Raw genomic sequence first — 17,843 nt, 5'->3', positions numbered from 1 at the left:
TTAAATCACTCTCAGACTCTAGTGCATGAAAGCAAACAACTTATCTAACTTTCTCTTCAGGCTTGTAATCACAGGTGCAGTTTATCCGCAGGTGATACAGCTTGAGCAAGCAGAAGCAACTAACCTTGAACTGGGCACCCAGGTTGGTTGGAGCCAGGAGACTGCAAATGTAAAGAGGGGCTACCTGGAGGAGAGGGGTGGCACAAGGGGTTAAGCCTCAGCACTATGAAGCTTTCTTCAGCCACTGCAGCACAAGTTCAATCCCTGGCCAGGGAGCTACCCACATGGCACAGCAGACCTCTCCTGTCTCACCCGCTGCTCCCCTCAGCAGTGTATTTCAGTAGATCTGCCTGTTTTGCTCTCCACTCTGTCTCTGGTGAATCCTCACCCCACACCGCTGGCCTACACCCCAGATCTTATATGCATAAATAAATAAATCTTTAAAAAATTTTCAGTGATCTGAAGAAAAGCCTCTTCATATTTCTCATGTATGGACCACCCTGTAGTTAGCCCATGAACTTCAGCCCAGTGTACATTTCTCTGCCTTTAGCCCACTCCTTAGCTAATACATTTTAACTCCTTTGTTCTCAACCCCAGTTGGATTTAACTTTACCTCCAGCCTTCTTGCCAATCAGTTTTTTTCTTTTCTCAAAGAAAGCAGTGTCAGGTGTAAGAGGCTGAAGCAAGGGCAGGGCCCAGGGCCCGTTCTGCTCTCCTGCTGCCTGGAGAACTGAGGCCAGGAAGAGCCAGATCTGCTTAACCACAGAAAGTCATGCCTCAAAAGAAAATCTCAGCCACCAACTCTTGTCCCTTTCCAGTTCAACTGCATTTCCCAGAAGGAACAGAAAGGAATAAAAGGATCCGGGCATTTGCTGTTATGGGGGTAAGCTTCAGACTTTGACTAATGGTGACAGAGGTTGAATGTCTGTGACTTTGGTCTCTGCTTTCTGTTGCCAGCACACTAATGCTGGTGAAGTTATGAATGCTGTCATTCTTTGTGAGAAACAAAATGGCCCTCCAAAGTGAGCCAGGGGCATGGAAGTGGAACGGGCAAAATGATGTGCTATTGTGCTGCTTGCCGATGCAGAGACGCTGAGCCACTTGCCAGTTCAGAGACTCGATTTCCGGTGATTCCCTGACATGTCAGGGGTCTGTGGTGATGCATGAATGCACTTACCCCGCAGCACTCCCTAGTGGGTCCCCCAGCTGCTGGCCTTCCAGACCCCTCCACCCCCACCCCCTCCCCCAAACACACACACACAGCAGCGGGTGGAAGGCAGGAAAGCACCCAGAGGGGAAGAGAGAGGGACAAAGGGATGGCAGCTGAGGGCAGGCCCTTGGGAGTGAGGGGCGGATAAATGCATCCCTGGACCCCAGTCCGGTTCCACTCATTCCTCCTCTGGGTGACCCCCCCTTTCCGTCCTCTTAGGCCCTCCCCCTCCCAACCCACAGCACCTGGATGACATTTAATTAGGACCAAGCACAAACCCAGGCTGAGGTTGAGGTCTGGGGGGGATGCTTGGCTTGGTTTTGCTTCCTCAGAGGGAGGCAGCCAAGGGTCAAGCCCATCAGGATGAGAAGGAACCGGTTGGTTGTCTGCAGGCAAATGGCCAAGGATGGAAAGAGAAAGCAGGAGGGAGCCGGCCTCCTGAGGAGGAAAGGAGGAAGCTCGGGGCTGGAGGGAGGGTGTGGGTGTCCAGGTGTCAAGGTGCGGCTGTGGACTTGCCTCTCCTCCCAAAATTCCTTCCTTCCTGGTTCTACCTCATCAGATGTCATGGGTCTAAGCACAGACCACTGACCGGCCCCCCCCCGCCCCCCCCACCCGGCTTTCTAGATAAAATAATGGTAATCAAACCTCTTATCTACCAAGTGCACACCCCACAACTAAGCCGGGCAGGCAAGTAGCAATGAGATGGAGAAGGGGGGGGATCCTAGTGACCCAAAGGTGGGGAGACCAGATCTCAAGGGCAGGAGATCAGAGAAGCCTGAGGATGCACAAACAGGCGCTAAGGAGTGCTTCCCGGAGGCCAAGGACAAGCTGCTGGGGAGGATCCGCCCTCAGGCCAGACCACAAAGTGAGGTGGGCTATAACCCTTGCTACTTCGCCCTCTCCCTGATTGGCCCCGGGTTAGCAGGAAGGACCCTGACCTGCCCGGGGCTGGGGCTGGGTTTGCTGGCGGAGCGGAGGCTGAATGTCTCTAGGGCTGCAGCAGGAAGAGGAGGGAGTGGGGGAGGTGGGCACACATTCTGCAGTGCTCCAGGGGAAGCAGCAGGATTCAGGATTCATGATCAAGATCAAGACCCTCACCTCCTGGGCCTCCTTGGTGGCACAGGCGTTAAGTCTCAGCACTGTCAGGCTATTGCCAGCCACTGGGGTCTGAGTTCGATCCAGACCACTCCTGTTTCACTCCCTGCTGCCCTCAGCAGTGTATTTCAGTCGATCTGGTGGTTCTGCTCCCCACTCTGTCTCTGGTGAGTCCTCTCACTCCTCTGGCCTAGACCCCAGTTCTTGTATGCATAAATAAATAAAATAAATCTTTGGGGGAAAAAAAAGGAAGATCCTCACCTCCTGCCTGCATCTTTTCTGGCTTGAGAAACTGAGACGGACAGGGAGAGTGGTTGGGGAGTCCTCTGGCCTGTACCCCACTTCTTCTACATAAAAATAAATAAAATATTTTTTTAACAAAGCTCATGGAATGAGTAAAACCCTCAGCTCATCAGAAGACAGAGGTTTTTCTCCTGTGACCTGGCTATCTGAATAAGTCCCCCAAAATTCAGCCCTCCAGAATCTAGTGTTCTTTATTTTCTGCAATCCTTTCCTCTCCTCTTCTTTTCTCTCTCCTGTCCACCTCTTTTGTGCTTTTTTTAAAGATTTATTTTTAATTTATTTATGCATACAAGAACTGGGGTGTAGGCCAGAGCTGGGGGGTGGGGATTGTGTGTGAGAGGATTCACCAGAGATGGAGTGGGGAGCAGAACAGGTGGATCTACTGAAATCCACTGCTGAGGGGAGCAGCGGGCGAGACAGGAGAGGTCTGCTGCGCCATGTGGGTAGCTCCCTGGCCAGGCTCGGGGATTAAACTCATGCTGCAGGGGCTGGGGATAGCTCGATAGTGCTGAGACTTAACCCCTATGCCACCATGGAGTCCCTCTTTTGTGCTTTTGTGAAGTTAAACGTCCCTCTTTCCCAGCTGGCTTTCTTGAAGCCCCTCCTTAGTCTAGGTATAGAGATGGACCGGCAGCCTCATCACCTCCAACCTCCAACCTCCTGGGCCACTGCCTGGTCCATCCTGCTTTCCTCCGGGAACTCTTCTGCGTAGAAACCTCCCATGCTGCCCACCCTCCTGAGCCCTTCCGAATCCCACCAGGCCTCCCGACCTGCCCGCATCCCCCATCCCGCCAACGCGACCTGTCCGAGGGCCCCCGGATCTCCACGCACGCTCCTCCCGCTCACTCCCCGCCCCCAAATGACTTTCCCCGGCTCTCCACTGACCCGAATCTGGTCAGCATTCCCGGCCCAAAGCTCCAGGGAGCCTCCCTCCACGCCCGGCCTCCACCTACACCCTGCGTCCGCCTCCCTCCCTGGGGCCCGCAGCGCTGGCCCCTTACTTGCGCCTCGGCTGGCCCCTAAATCGTGCCCTGCGGGTCCCTGGAGGGAGGGAGTGGGCGCAGCGGGCTCACTGAACTCACTTCTCCCTGGGGAAGTTGCTCCTGCCCCGCACCCCACCCCACCCCACCCCTCCCCACCCCGGCGAGTCGGGGCCACTCGCGCCGGGTCTCGACCCCTTCCCGGCCCCCGGCCCTTCCCCTGCGGGCTCCTGCCCGTGGCCGCCGGCCGCAGGGGGCAAGGGGGGAGCCCGACTCCGGGCCGAGGGTGCCCCGCGCCCGGCCCCGCGCCCAGCCCCGGGAGGCGCCCCGGCCGCCGTCCCCGGGAGCCGGGCAGGGCGGTGGCCCGCGTGGGGTCCGCCTCGCGCTCCCGCGCGCTGTCTCCGGCGCAGAAGGGGTTAAGCCACGCTCCCCCCCGCCCCCCAAAAGAGGCGAGGGAAGAGTCCGGCAGAAGGTCCTGTTTACCAGCGCGGCCCCGGCCGCGGCCCTGGGAGAGGCGTTGCCGTGGCAACGGGCCGGGCGCCCGCCAGCTGCGGATGAGCTCACCGCGGGCGGGGGGGCCGGGCCGGGCCGGGGCGCAGAGCCGCCGCGCCGCCGCCGAGAGGTAGGGGCCGCCGGCCGAGCCCGCCCTGCACTCGCCACTGCGCGGCCGGGCGGCGGGGCCGCGAGCGCCGGAGAGGCCGGGCCGACTCCAGGGCGAGGGCGCGGGGCGCGGGGCCATGGCGCCCCCGGCCCCCGCCGCCCGCCGCCCCCGCGCGCCCCGCCGCCCCCCAGCTGCGCCCCGGAGCCCGCGGAGCCGCGGCCCGCAGGGAGGTAGGGCCTGGCGGCCGGGAGGGGCGCGCGGGGATCGAGGGGGGGGCGCCGGGGCGCTCGTGGAGGGGGCGCGGGCTCGGGGCACCGGCGTCGCGCGCGGGGAAGGGAGGGGACCCGCCCGGCCGGGCGCCTGGAAGGGGCTCTTTGCGCGCCGGGGACGGGGCGCGGGCATCGGGCGCTGCAGCGCGTCCTGCGGGGACTTGAGCAAAGCGCTGGGCGGGCGGGGCGCGAGGGCTTCAGGGCCCGGCCGGGGGGCGCCCCCCGCGCCTCGGAGACCTGCAGGAACAGGCCACAGCCCCCGCCCTGCGCCGTGCCTGGTCGCAGCGTGAGTGTGAGTGAGTGTGAGTGTGTGTGTGTGTAAGTAAAGGGAGGTGCGCAGCCAGATGACCCCCCCCCACACACACACTGTGGTCAGAACTTGCACGCATCTCTCACTTTCATCCAGAGGATGAAGTTGAGAGCAGATGGAGCCTAGGGGGAGTCTCTTAACACAGAACGTGATCATGTATAGGAGGGTCACAGAGAACCGGATCCAACCAGTTGAGGAGAGCCAGACCTCAGCAGTGGAGGGACCTGGGCATGGACGTGCACGCTGGGCAGTGCCCTCCGGGGTCCCAGATTGGGGAGGTGGGGACGCAGCAGGTGGACTTCGGGCAGCGGCCGACTGTGCCAGTGGCCACAGAATGCTGCAGGGGATGCCGGGGAATAGCGGGCCTGGGCATTGGACTCCAACAGGCGCCACAGGAAACTTGGTGTATTGAACTCTTGCACCCTGGGTGGCCATTCCATAAGGGACAAGAGCAAAATGCTTTCTGTTTGCATCATCAAAATTTCAGACACACCAAAGGAGTGGAGTTGGAGTAGGAAGGCTTTGGGGTGGCTGCGAGGAAATCGAGGGGGAACAGAAACTGGTGCTGAGGAGGGTAGTGACAGGGCAGGCCGCAAGGCTGGCCTCCATTCCTTTTATGGAAGATTTAAACCCTTCGAGTTCTGTGCTCATTTGTGCACTTCCCAGCTCCGCGAGCTGTGGATTGCGGACACTGCCTGGGTAAGATATCTCCCTTCCTTCCAGGAACTCAGCCCCACTGGGCACTCAGACAAAAAGTTACAACTAGCCCTGGTCTGGCCAGGCTGCAGGGCCACCCAGCACAGCCGAGGCCCATGGAGTAGGCAGTGCTGGGGCTGAGCCCCGAAAACCTCTTATCCAAGAAAACAAAGCAGGGAAGCTTGTTTCTGGCTGAGGGAACAGCACGTGCAAAATCACCCTGAGGAAGGGAGGGAGTGAGGAAGGGAAATGTGAGAACTGGTGGTGGCTTGTGCCCCCTGAGGGAAAAAGAAGCCTCCGAGGTGGGGGTGAGGGGATCAGCTTGTGTTTGGAAGCTCTGGCAGAGTCCTAGAGAGGGTGAGACCACGACCTTGCATCTCCTGGGTCAGAATTACAGCCCTGGGTGGCCAGAAGGATCTGAAAGATAAAGTCAGGACCTGGTCACAGGCTGGGACACAGAGTGAGAAAATTCTGACTGAAACTAAGTGCAGGAGAAAACAAAGCAAAGCAGCAGAAAGAATGGATATTTTGAATGGCCTGAATTTAGCAGATTACAACACTTGGACAGTGACTCTGGCTCTGGAGCTTTTGGCAGCCTAGAGACAAACACTGCATTGCATAGTTTTGGACTTTGGACAACAGAAAGCATACAAATTAATTTTCAGAACAAATTTTTTCCTGGAATTGAACTCATCTGGGAATTTGTCATGTGCAACTTTATGTAAAGACTAAAGGGTGACATAATAAAAGTAATCTTCACCGTGGTGCAAAAGACAGGAGGCTAAAATCCCCCAAGACTCTCTTCCCACACTCTTCCTGTTATGACTTGGGAACTTAGTGCATTTCTGTGGGGAGCTGAGTGGCTTGTGGGCTGTGTGTGTGTGTAGGGGGGGCACAGAACAACTAGGGCCAGGGCAATCTATGTGGGGGGCCTGTGGTCCCATGGTCCCTGGCGGGTGGGAAGAGGTGAGCGTGGATCAGCGTGTGTTGCAAGGGTGGGCACCCGGAAGTCCTGACCCGCAGGAAAGGGGCTGGCCCTCTTCCCCAAGATGGGTCTGGTTAGGCTCTTTCTGCCCTTAGACCTAGTGGTAAGGCTGCTTCCAGGGGGTGCGAAAGGGGTGGTCTCCGGAAACCAGTGAGGCCAGGGAGGGGGGAGCTCTTGTTTTCTGCAGCAGCACAGGAATGTTGCAGAGGATGAGAGCTGGGGGCTGGGAGGTTCTGCAGACAGTCCCAGAACTCCCTTCAGGCCTGTCCCTTTGGTTTCTGCTGAGGGACAGAATCTGCAGAATCCCTTGATGCATTACCAGTGGGCCTGCTAAGGTTTAAGCCATTTCTTGCCCATGAATGATGTCTCAAATAAACCTTGAGTAGATTGGAAATTCTATTCTCTCCCCTGTCAAATTCTTGACATTTTTTTAACTTGGGGTGCACATGAGCACACACATTTAAATGTGGAGGTGCACTTTTTATACCACTGACGCCTGGTCCCACTCTAGACCACTTAAGTCAAATCTCTGAGAGTGGGCCCTGAGCATCAGTATTTTTTTAAAGGTCCAGGTGATCATAAGGTGCAGCCTAGGCTGGTTTCACAATCACTGAAAGGGCTCAGTATAGCTGGGGATAGAAGCCTCCGATTCCAAAAAGCAGGGGCCCCATAGAATTTTAAAAAAGGAAGTCCTGGGGGCCTCCCTGGTGGCGCAAGGGGTTAAGTCTCAGCACTATCAAGCTACCCACAGCCACTGCAGCGTGAGTTCAATCCCCGGCCAGGGGGGTGACCCACATGGCACAGCAGACCTCTCCTGTCTCCCTGCTACTCCCCTCAGCAGTGTATTTCAGTAGATCTGCCTGTTCTGCTCCCCACTCTGTCTCTGGTGAATCCTCTCAACCCCCCCCCCAACCTCTGGCCTGTACCCCAGCTCTTTTATGCATAAATAAATAAAATAAATCTTTTAAAAAATAAAAATAGGAAGTCCATTACTCATACTGAAATTAATGGATGCATTAGCCTTCAACATTAAGATCTAAAGCCATCTTAAACAGACACAGACAAGGAGGCTGGTAACTACCACATTTATGTGAATCTTTTTTTTCTTCCTGAAGCATTTTTTTGAAACAAATTCTAAAAGCGTAACTACAAGGTTTCTGTAGTTAAACTGTTGGGTGTAACACTACTGTATGCAGTGCTGTGCCTCAGCCCAAACCGAAGAGCGTCCATACCCTTTCTCTTTCCACCTGGACCCCATATAGGTCTTCATTTCTTGAAGCCCCCGGGCTCTGGGCTCTTTCTGCTTTACTCCTGATGTTTAGATGTTTTGTTCTCTGACCCATGACTTGGGTCAATTGGAAATGGAATCTAGATTGGAAAGAAGGTGGGAGAATTAGTTTGCAAATTTATATGCATAAAGTCTCAAGCAAAAGGATTGATTTTCTAAGGATTGATTTTCGCAGTGCTAACAGGATAATAAGGGAGATATTTTCAGGCTTCATAGCTTTCCCAGTAACCCTCAAATACACCTTGCAGGCAGTCCCTTTTTTGACCATGGGCAAAGTTGACTTAGTCTCCCCCACTATCTCTGGAGCTCCTTCCCCTTCTTTTCTGCTTCCTGGGGGCCCATGTGATATCTCACAGGGACTCTCAAAAGACCCAGGCTAACCCCTGCTTATGCCTTGTGTACCTCTCTGTGTCGAGGTGTGGCCCCTCCTTCCACCACCAGAACCAGATGGCCTCCTGGGACCCCAGGCTCTCTTTGAATGCCCTGTCTTGGCTACAGAACAGAGGGTTGGCAGGCACATCTGCCCCTCTAATTACGGGAGGCCATTCCGCGTGTGGAGCTGAGGCGAGTGATTGACTAAATTCTCCACACTGGATGTTGAAAAGACAACAAAATGGCCAGAAGCCAGAGTCCCAGTGTCTTTTACCCTCTTGTTAAAAATCATTGTCTAATCTGAGGAAAATCTACCCTGCCAGCTCTCAGTTGGCCTAGATGTTAAACCATTTGCCAGCTGAACCCAGACTTTTTCCCTTTTGGCTTCTCTTGGACACACTTGTCCTGGGCCTGCGGTTGGTGGGTTGGAAGAGAGGCAACCCTGACAGACTGAACTACCTTTCATCATCCACAGGGCAACTTAGGGAGGGGGGGAGCAACCCTTGTTTTGGGGGAACCTAGGGAGTCCTTGTCTCCCTTCAAAAATGAGGCCAGTGTTGAGCTGGGGAGGGAACCAGTTCAGGAAGCCGGGACCATGGCCCTCAAAGTCCCAGCCCTTGCTGGGCTGCCTGTCTTGTGTGGTGGAGGATTCTCAGACCCATTCAAGAAGGGTAGCAAAAGCATCTCCTTTTGTTGTCTCATTTTTCTTTAAAAGTTTTTTTTTTTCATATAGAGGCATGTTTTATTTATGTATTTGTTTGTTTGTTTTGTTTATACATGCACTGGGTACAGTCAGAAGCGCGGGAGGGTGAGAGAATTCACCAGAGCCAGAGCGGGGAGCAGAGCAGGCAGAAGGACCGAAGTACACTGCTGAGGGGAGCAGCGGGCGGCAGGAGAGGTCTGCGCGCCATGTGGGACCCTCCTCTGGTGGCCGGGGAACAGCCGGGGATCGAACCGGCGCTGCAGAGGCCATGGGCAGCTTCGCAACCCAGCGCTCAACCGCTGCGCCACCAGGGAGGCCCACATTTTTCTTTAAAAGTTTACTTTCAAATTTTAAAATGACTTTTATATACATACTTTTCCCATATGTACATATATGTATATATATATAAACTGTGCCAGTTATGTTTGTTGTAAAACATTTATGTAATTCATAGAAAGAATGAAATGAAATATGAAAGTTCACCCCATGCTGTTTCCCTCCCAGAGGGTGGTCCATATACCAAATCTCCTAGATTCTTCTTCACGTGGAATACTTTTGCTTGTTTATAAAAATGGAGGTCGGCTGTCATCACTGAGCAGTATTTTGTGAGACTAGTCCTGTGTGGTACGTGCATACCCTGTCCTTACCAGCCGCCCACTGTTCCTTTGTGTGGACTGACAGATTGCTTATGAGCGATTGGTTGTTTCTGACTTGGGCTACTGCAAATACTCCCTGGCAGTTGTTGCAACCTTTCTGTAAGATAAATTCCTGGAGGTGAAAATTGCTAGATTAAAATAGGGTTCAATTGGAGCATTGGGCCCACTGATGCTCCGCAATTTTAGAAAAGAGCAACTGAGAATGAGAATGAAACTGAGGCGTCTTAGATGCAAGGGGTTGAGGGGTTAAGGGGGGGGGGTTATGTTCAAATGTTCCCATACCTTTGTATGTAACAGCCAATAATTAGAAACAGCCCAGATATCCTTCAGCGAGCAGAAAAAAGAAAACGTATATGGGGCTCAAAGCTAAATGCATATCAAATACACTTGTGACCTGTGTTAGATACTTTTCTCTTTTTCCCCTTATTTATTATTTTTTTAAATTTTGGTGTGAAAGAACTGGGGTGTGGGCCAGAGGTGTGGGCAGAGGGGATGGTGTGAGAGGATTCACCAGAGACAGAGTGGGGAGCAGAACGGGCAGATCTACTGAAATACACTGCTGAGGGGAGCAGCGGGTGAGTCAGGAGAAGTTTGCTGCGCCATGTGGGAAGCTCCCTGGCCGGGACAGAACTCAGGCCTTGCGGTAGCGCTGAGACTTAACCCCTAGGCCACCAGGGAGGCCCCAATACATACTTTACAAATGAGAGTCCCAAACTTGGTCTTAAAAAAAATTGTAAGATATGTATTACCACTCTTTCCCCTCACCCAAGTGTCCCCACCGCGATTCCTCACTGAATTTATGGTGAATTTTTATTTAACTTGAAAATGAAAGTTCATGGTGGGGTACATTCATTAGAGCCGATCCACTCTTTAGCGTTTTGTTACATATAAGAAGGCAACCTATTAAAATTAGAGCTGCTGATACATTTTTCGTTTCTTAGATTGTCGTCCAACACTTTGTCCCAATTTTGTGTCTTGCCGTTGGTCTTGTGTTCCCACAACATTGGTCCTACAGACCCACAAGGCCACATACTGAGTAGGCTGGAGCCTGGCAGAGTGGTTTGGGTTACACCCAAGAGCAAACCCAGTGCCTCCACTTCCTCTCTGCTCCTCCCCTGGCTTCTCTGAAGAGAAGGTGCAGTGAGGGCTGAATTTGATTTAGCAGGAAGCTCTCTGCAGAGCACCTTGAGTCATGGGCAGGAATCCGTCTGTGCAAACTGGACCGCTTGGAAAGTGACAAGGGAGACTAAAGATTAGTCTGTGATCGATGTGTCGCTGGCCTACCGCAGACTGTCCCTGCTGATGGCACCTGTAGCTGCCTGGGAAGGGGAGGGAGTGGACGTGTCCATCCACTTCAAGGTCTAGGTGTGGAGACGTAGGCAGAGCTGATCTGGTAGCAGCCTTCTGCCCCTCAGCCCTTCCTGGCGCCCACAGAATAGAGACTTGAGTTCAGGAAACAGGGAGCAGGCAGGTCGACAGCCCCTCGCCACCCAGGAATGACTCCTTCCATGTAGGGAGTCAGAGGAGCTGGGGCTGCTGCCCTGCCCCCACTGCTCATGGTGGAAACCATCAGATCGGGCTGCCTTTCCTAGGACTTAAAGCAGGACACTTTCATAATTTTATTTGTGCTTCTCACATCCCTGGAAATAGTCTCACCCTCCCAAGATGACCGAGCAGAGGTATTTGTACGGGATCATGCAGCCATTCAGGCATAAAACTGACACTGCCTGGTCTCGGGAGAGGTTGGCTATGGAGAAGCCACGGAGCTCTGACCTGGTCACTGGCCAGGAGTGAAAGGGCGGCCTGAGTTGGCGCTTGCCTCCCTGCCACGGAGTGGGGCTAGCTTCTCAGCCGCAGATAGTCTTGTGGTGGCCGCGGAGCTTCCTGAAGATTCTCTGCAAAGAAGGCAGTGTCTCCAGCTCTCTGGGGCTCAGGGGTTGCTCTGCGTGACATTCTAAGCTGCAGGTGAGGTTTGTCCAGAGACGGGATGAAGTGTGTGGTCATCCAATCCCAAGTTCACGCCCCTGGCATCTTGCTGCGCTCTCCTCCCTTACATCTGGTCTGTTTCATCGCCTGCGTTTCTGACAGTCAACAAACACACACAGGCTCCCAGGACATCAAAAAAGGGGCCAGTGCCCTCTGTTTACCCTCAGCTGGACGGGTGCATCTCACAGGGCATGGGGGGCAAAGGGGGGGCACGTCAGAGGAGAGTTTGTTACTTCCTCCCAAACACTTGGGGAATCCAAAACAACTCTTGAGAGACAGGATCAGTTCCAGACTCTCCTTTCTCCCGAACATAGGACAGCTAAGGTCCTGGCCTGGGACTGAGAGGTGAGGGGCAGGGAGAGGGACAAAGGTGCCCTCTCCGGGTTCACCCAGCCCTGGTTCAGGCTGCTGATTTCCTGGAGGAAAAGAAGAGAATGCTGGGTTCAGCAGGAGGAGACAGAACATGTGGACGAACCCCCTGGGGCAGGTCCACGGCCTCCTCCCTGAAAATCCATCCCTGAAATCTGGCTTCCATCCCTGACCTCCTGTTGAGAACTTTCCCTAGTCGCAGAGGATCCAGCCAGTGGCCAGTTTGCCTTTCTAAGAGTCCTTGAGCCTGGCTTAGGTCAAGACTGAAGGAAAACTACTGCACGCCAGCACCGGTGCCACTTGTCAAAACGCGCAAGTGCGTCTGGACAGGTGAGGAAAGAGTCGCTGCCCTGAGCCCTCAGGAGTCCCCCAATCCCGGGGTTCCCTAGCTCTTCCCCCCAGACCCAGCCATTAAAGGGTTAACAGTAAGGCCATTCTCATTGGCTGGTATCCAGCCACCTCCCTGGGGCACATACTCTGGGTTTGTCCTCGTGTCTCTCTAAGAAGAGATCTTCAGCATTCCTTTTCTTCTGCCCATTCAACAGCGTTTACTTAATTTTTTGAAAGATTTTTTTTTATTTATGCATACAAGAACTGGGGTGCAGGCCAGAGGTGTGGGGGTGAGAGGATTCACCAGAGACAGAGTGGGGAACAGAACAGGCAGAAGGACCAAAGATAATGCTGAGGGGAGCAGCGGGCGAGACAGGAGAGGTCTGCTGTGCCATGTCGGTAGCTCCCTGGCCAGGGATTGAACTCCTGCTGCTGGTAAAAGCTCAATAGTGCTGAGACTTTAACCCCTACAAAACCAGGGAGGCCCTCAACAAGCATCTCAATGGCAGCCATAGGAGACCAAAGGCTACACCAGACACTGGAAGAATAAAGAAGCGCAGGGCACACATCCTGCCAGTCGGGGGGCTCAGATGAAGAGATCCAAAGGAACTGAGTACCAAGGGCAGTGCCACAGCCACCACAGTCTTCCTCAGCTCACTCATCCCGAGGGGCCCTCTGCTCCCTCCGGGATTCCACCGCCGGTGTTGCTCCCCCACCAGGCCCCTGGCTCTACCTTCTACACATTTCGTCTTGAACGCACCATTTTACATTCTACCCTTCTCGTGTGCAAGAAAGAACACATCTTCATGAAGTAGCCTCTTATTTCCCCAGGGCAGCCAGCCTTCACGCTTTCTTACTCTCGGAACACCCCAAAGTCCAGGTGGCGCCTCTTGCGCCTTCCATGTCCTGGTCCCATCACAAGGGTCCAGGGCTGCGGCCCCGCCAGCTGGTCTGCCCAGGGCGGGAGCCACCTCCTCTTCACACTCTGGTCTCACCTTAAATGTCTCCTTTCCCGGTGATTAGAACCCGGTCTTATCTTACAGGGCCACCAGGGCCCCCTCTTTCTGGAAGCCGTCAGGACTCTCCTTTCCTGGCCCACCTCTAAATTCCTCCAGTTCTTACTTGCTTCATGACATTGCATTCAGTCACTGCATTGCTAACGCTGGTTCCCATCTAGTCCCCGCCCCATGCGACTTTGCTGCACGTGTCAGACTTTGCTGCGTGTGTCAGGCGCAGGCTGCTGGCCTGATCTTGTCATTCAGTCTTGAACCTTTGGATCCCCGCTGGCCATTTGGTTGATGGGGGCTTTGTCTTTCCTCTTGGGCTGGGCCATTCTGGAAGTTTGTGTGTCTCTCAATAGAACCTCACGCGGAGTACTATGCTTAGCTTGTTGAGGCATCTCACCGCTTCATGCTCAGGTCCATCCACATTCAGATTAGCCAAACAGAATCAGGAGAAAGACCATTTCCGCTATCTGGAAACTCAGCTAAAGAAAAAGGGCCGCATTCCCAGGCATTGCACAACTTCTGAGTACAAAACACCCTGAGCAGATAGTAAACAAACAGAAACAGGCCTCGGCTTTTAGGAGCCAAGAAAGAGGGTGTGTGGGGGGGTTGGAGGGAGGACAGTCAGGGCGAACAGGCTGCTCACCCTGGCACTGCCCCCCCCACTGGGGCTTCTACTGAAAATGGATGGGGGCAGCAGCCCTTCTGATTCCCAGACCAACCTTTACAGATTTCCCTTTACCCGCAGGTGCCTGCAGTGAGCACGCTTTGCCAGCTGACCACGAGCTGACCACGCTGGCGAACTCGGAGGCGGGGTCAGCAGCCTGCGGGGGGAGTCGAGGAGGTGTTAGCGCTGATAGGAGGTGTTGTTACTAATGCAGAGTCCTGCGTTATTACTCCTATCAGCTTACATTGGCAGCGCTCGCTTTAAAATAACAAGACCTATGCGGGGCGCTTTTTACAGGCCCCGCATGTGTGTGCTGTGCAGCGTGCTCTGCAGGTACCATCTCACTCGAGCCTCCCCACCTCGGTCTTCCAGAGTCTTCCAGAGTCTCGTGGTGTTGCTGGTATCACCGCCCTGCAGGGGAGGGAAGGAAGGCTTAGGAGGCGCTTGCCAAGGTCCCACAGCGCTCAAGTGGCAGAGCTGGGATTTGAATGTGGCTCTCTTGGCTTCCGATCCCTTTGCTCTCAACCATCTCAACCCGCTCCGCCATCTCTTTCCCAGAACTGGGAGCTGAGCCTGGTGGCCTCAGCCCCTTCTCTGCCTCTGGGCTCCGGGAGCCACAGCGCTGGCCCCGGGAAAGGGGATGGGAGATGACGTCTCCCTCTAAGATCGCTGCCTTTTGTCCAAATGTGCTGGCCGGGAGCCAGGCTGGAAACTCTCTGCTCATGGAAAGAGAGAGAACAGAAGCCAGCCAGAGAGGGTGGGAAAGGGGCTGAGGGGAGGAAAGGAAGAGGAGGGCAGGCAGGGGGGAGAGAGAGAGTTGCGGAGGAGTAAAGGGTTTGGGGCAGCTCAGCTGGGGTCTTAGGGCCTGCAAGGACTGCTTCCAGGTGCAGTGCGAGTGGCCACCTTGCCCCCTGGAGGCCCAGCCCTCCCACCCCCCAACTCCAGGTGCCCCCAGAACAGATCACAGGGGCCCCCTCTCTCTGCCATGTTACCCACAGGGCACCCCCCCCACCCCCGCAGTGTTCGCTGAGGCCAGGTTAGAGTGAACTTCAGGAAAGCCTTCAGAGGGGGGAAAAAATCACAAAATGGCAGCCTGAGGGAGGCCTGTGGAAGCAGAGGGGACGGTGCCTTGGACCAGAGTGTGCGTGTGGCTGCCAGAGGGCAGGGGGCAGGAGAAAAGGGGATAGGTAACAGGTACTTTGGATTTTTATTTTTTTAAGATTTATTTAGGGCCTCCCTGGTGGCCCAGGTGGTTGAGCGCCACACTATGAAGCTGTCCGCAGCCTCTGCAGTGTGGGTTCGATCCCAGCCAGCCAGCGAGAATCCCACATGACGATGCAGACCTCTCCTGTCTCACCCGCTGCTCCTCTCAGCAGTGTATTTCTTCAGTCTGCCTGTTCTGTTCCCCGCTCTATCTCCAGTGAATCCTCTCACCCTCCCGTGCATCTGGCCTGTATCCTGGTTCTTGTATAAAAATAAATAAATCTTAAAAAAAAAGATTTATTTATTTATGCATACAAGAGCTGGGGTGTAGGCCAGAGGTGCCGTGTGTGTGTGTGTGTGTGTGTGTGTATGTGTGTGTGTGTGTGTGTGTGTATTCACCAGAGAGAGAGTGGGGAGCAGAACAGGTGGACTGACTGAATACACTGCTGAGGGGAGCAGCGGGCGAGACAGGAGAGGTCTGCTGCACCATGCGGGTAGCTCCCTGGCCAGGGATCACATGTGCTGGAGTGGCTGCGGATAGCTTCCTAGTGCTGAGACTTAACCTCTTGCACCACTAGGGAGGCCCCATTTATCGGTTCTTTGAAAAACAAAAAACCCTAACTCCAGGAATGTTTCTGGGTTCCTGAAGAGGTGGACTCCTCAGTTGTCTGAAAAGAAAAGAACAACTTTCATCAAGAATGTGGAAGGAGCAGAGTCAACTTCTCCTGGGACAGCTTTTCTGTAGAAACTTGAGTGGCCTGGAGGGAGGTGAGAGGGGGAGGTGAATGATCCCTAGATGAGTCCTATCTTGGGTCCTGTCCCGATGTCTGCCACCACTCACTGGGTGACAGAGGCTAGGGAAGTGACACAACTCCTGGGTGACATATTGCCATTTCTAGCCCTGACATCCCCCCATCTCCCCATCCCCATCACCCCCTTGTGTTCATATATCAGAGCTTCTCCATGCCAAGGACTAAAAGCTTCATTATATGTATCTTTTTTTTCCCTTTGCTCCTCGAATTTCCTTACTGGACTGGGTCTTGCACTGTCACTCACAGGCTGGATTTCCAGCGTCCGAGTGGGTCATGAGGGGATGCTGCTCAGATCAGGGGGAGGACTTGGAGGCCTGGGTCAGCCACTGCAGGCGTCATTCCCAACAGGGTCCTGGGAGAAGGGGCTCAGCATTTCCTGAAGGGAAATGACTCCCATAAATAGAGGGATGGGAAAAGGATTCCTCAGGCCCTTCCTCTTGTCAGCTCAGCTGTTCCTTCTGGTTTCCAGACTATGCTGCCTCATGTAAACAAACGTTTTCCATTCAGATGTGTCCCTGCCTCTCTGTGTGTGTGTGTGTGTGTGTGTGTGAGAGAGAGAGAGAGAGAGAGAGAGAGAGAGAGAGAGAGAGAGAGAGAGAGATGTGATCTGCTGTGTATATTGCAGATATGAATTAAGAACTGGAGAAGGCATACAGGCTCTTTGCTGTTGCTTCTTACCCACAGTTACCTCTCCTTAGTCCATTCCAGGAGGAGGCCAGAGGTTTTTCAGTGGGGTTTTATTGGGAAGGAAGGAAACTGTGCACCTTCTGATACCATGCCCTATTTACCTTCACCCCAGGGCTCAGCAGGTCTTCCTGTAGTAATGCTCATAATAAGTCCTTCCAGTGCTCAGAAAAATGGGGCTCATGACATCTGCCTTATTCACACACCGTATTCCCAGCATCTCCAGTGTCATCAAGAGTCTCCTCAGAGAGAGAAAGGGACTTTTTCTGACCCTCAGTGTGCACTGGAAATGGTCAGCTCACAACCAACCTCCTGCACAACCCGCACGCCCAATGCGGGTTGACCTGAGCAGCTTGTTTGTTCAGCATCAGCCATATAGTTGTGGCTTCATGCTTAAAATACACACACACACACATTTTCCTTTTCCACTTTGTAGTTGGACATAGCTTGAACTAGAATGCCGCGCGTTGGTGGGGATTCTTTTGGTCACATAAGCAAACATGAGTGTGAAGGCAGCTGGAGGGGCCCGTGACAGGAATACAGCCCGTCAAGAGTGGCCTGGGTCCAGGGCGTGCAAAGCCACCTTCCCCTTGGCATCACTCTTCTCCCCACAGCTCAGGGCTCTCCAATCCAGAGGGTAGAAACCCCCCCCCCCCCCCCCCGCTCCCGGGGCCATGTTTCTGACTTCCGGCCACCCAGGTTGACGCAACTCCCTGGGAGCGAATCCGATTGGCCCAACTTGAGGAAGGCCTCCCCTGGAGCCAATCAGCTGTGCTGAGGGGTGGACTCGTCGTTCAAACATGGCTGCCGCGACCCTGTGGATGAGGGGTGGGGGTGTGTGCAGTCAAGCAGGGGCTCCCTGTGAGGAGGCAAGGGCCGCAGAGAGCCTCCCGTTACTCGTGTTCTGTTGCTTTAAGCATTTTGTGTTCATTTGCTCTAGACCCTGTATTCTTTTTTTTTTTAAGATTGATTTATTTATGCATACAAGAGCTGGGGTACAGGCGTCGGCGGGGGTGAGAGGATTCACCAGAGAGAGGGAGTGGGGAACAGAACAGGCAGACTGAAGAAATACACTGCGGAGGGGAGCAGCAGGCGAGACAGGAGAGGTCTGCTGTGCCATGTGGGTTGCTCCATGGTGGTTGGGGGATCCAACTCGTGCTGCAGAGGCTGCGGATTGCTTCACAATGCGGTGCTTAACCCCTTGCGCCACCAGGGAGGCCCACCTCCCTCTTTTTGTAGCAATTTTATTGAGATAGAATTCACATACCATAAACATTCATCCATTTAAAGTGTGCAATTTAATGGTTTTTAATATATTCA

At 54.2% G+C, this 17,843-nt stretch overlaps 1 protein-coding gene across 4 annotated transcripts in view; it reads left to right on the top strand.

Annotated features, from left to right (window-relative positions):
- The first annotated feature begins 4,188 nt into the window (after nucleotides 1-4,188).
- DENND2A (DENN domain containing 2A) overlaps nucleotides 4,189-17,843 on the top strand; it is an 80,785-nt gene continuing 67,130 nt past the window's right edge. For 2 of the 4 annotated variants that reach the window (XM_037514471.2, XM_037514450.2), the window contains exon 1: nucleotides 4,376-4,419. The gene's annotated coding sequence lies outside the window, so the exon portion shown is untranslated. Of the gene's footprint in view, nucleotides 4,211-4,375; nucleotides 4,420-12,097; nucleotides 12,154-17,843 lie in introns of those variants that run through there. The other 2 variants (XM_054692732.1, XM_037514481.2) reach the window with 2 other exon arrangements.

Source organism: Talpa occidentalis, unplaced genomic scaffold (genome assembly GCF_014898055.3).
Source record: "Talpa occidentalis isolate TD23 unplaced genomic scaffold, MPIMG_talOcc4v2.1, whole genome shotgun sequence".
Lineage (NCBI taxonomy): Eukaryota > Metazoa > Chordata > Mammalia > Eulipotyphla > Talpidae > Talpa > Talpa occidentalis.
The sequence above is the reverse complement of the archived record's forward strand: the minus strand, read 5'-3'. Positions and strand labels throughout refer to the sequence as shown.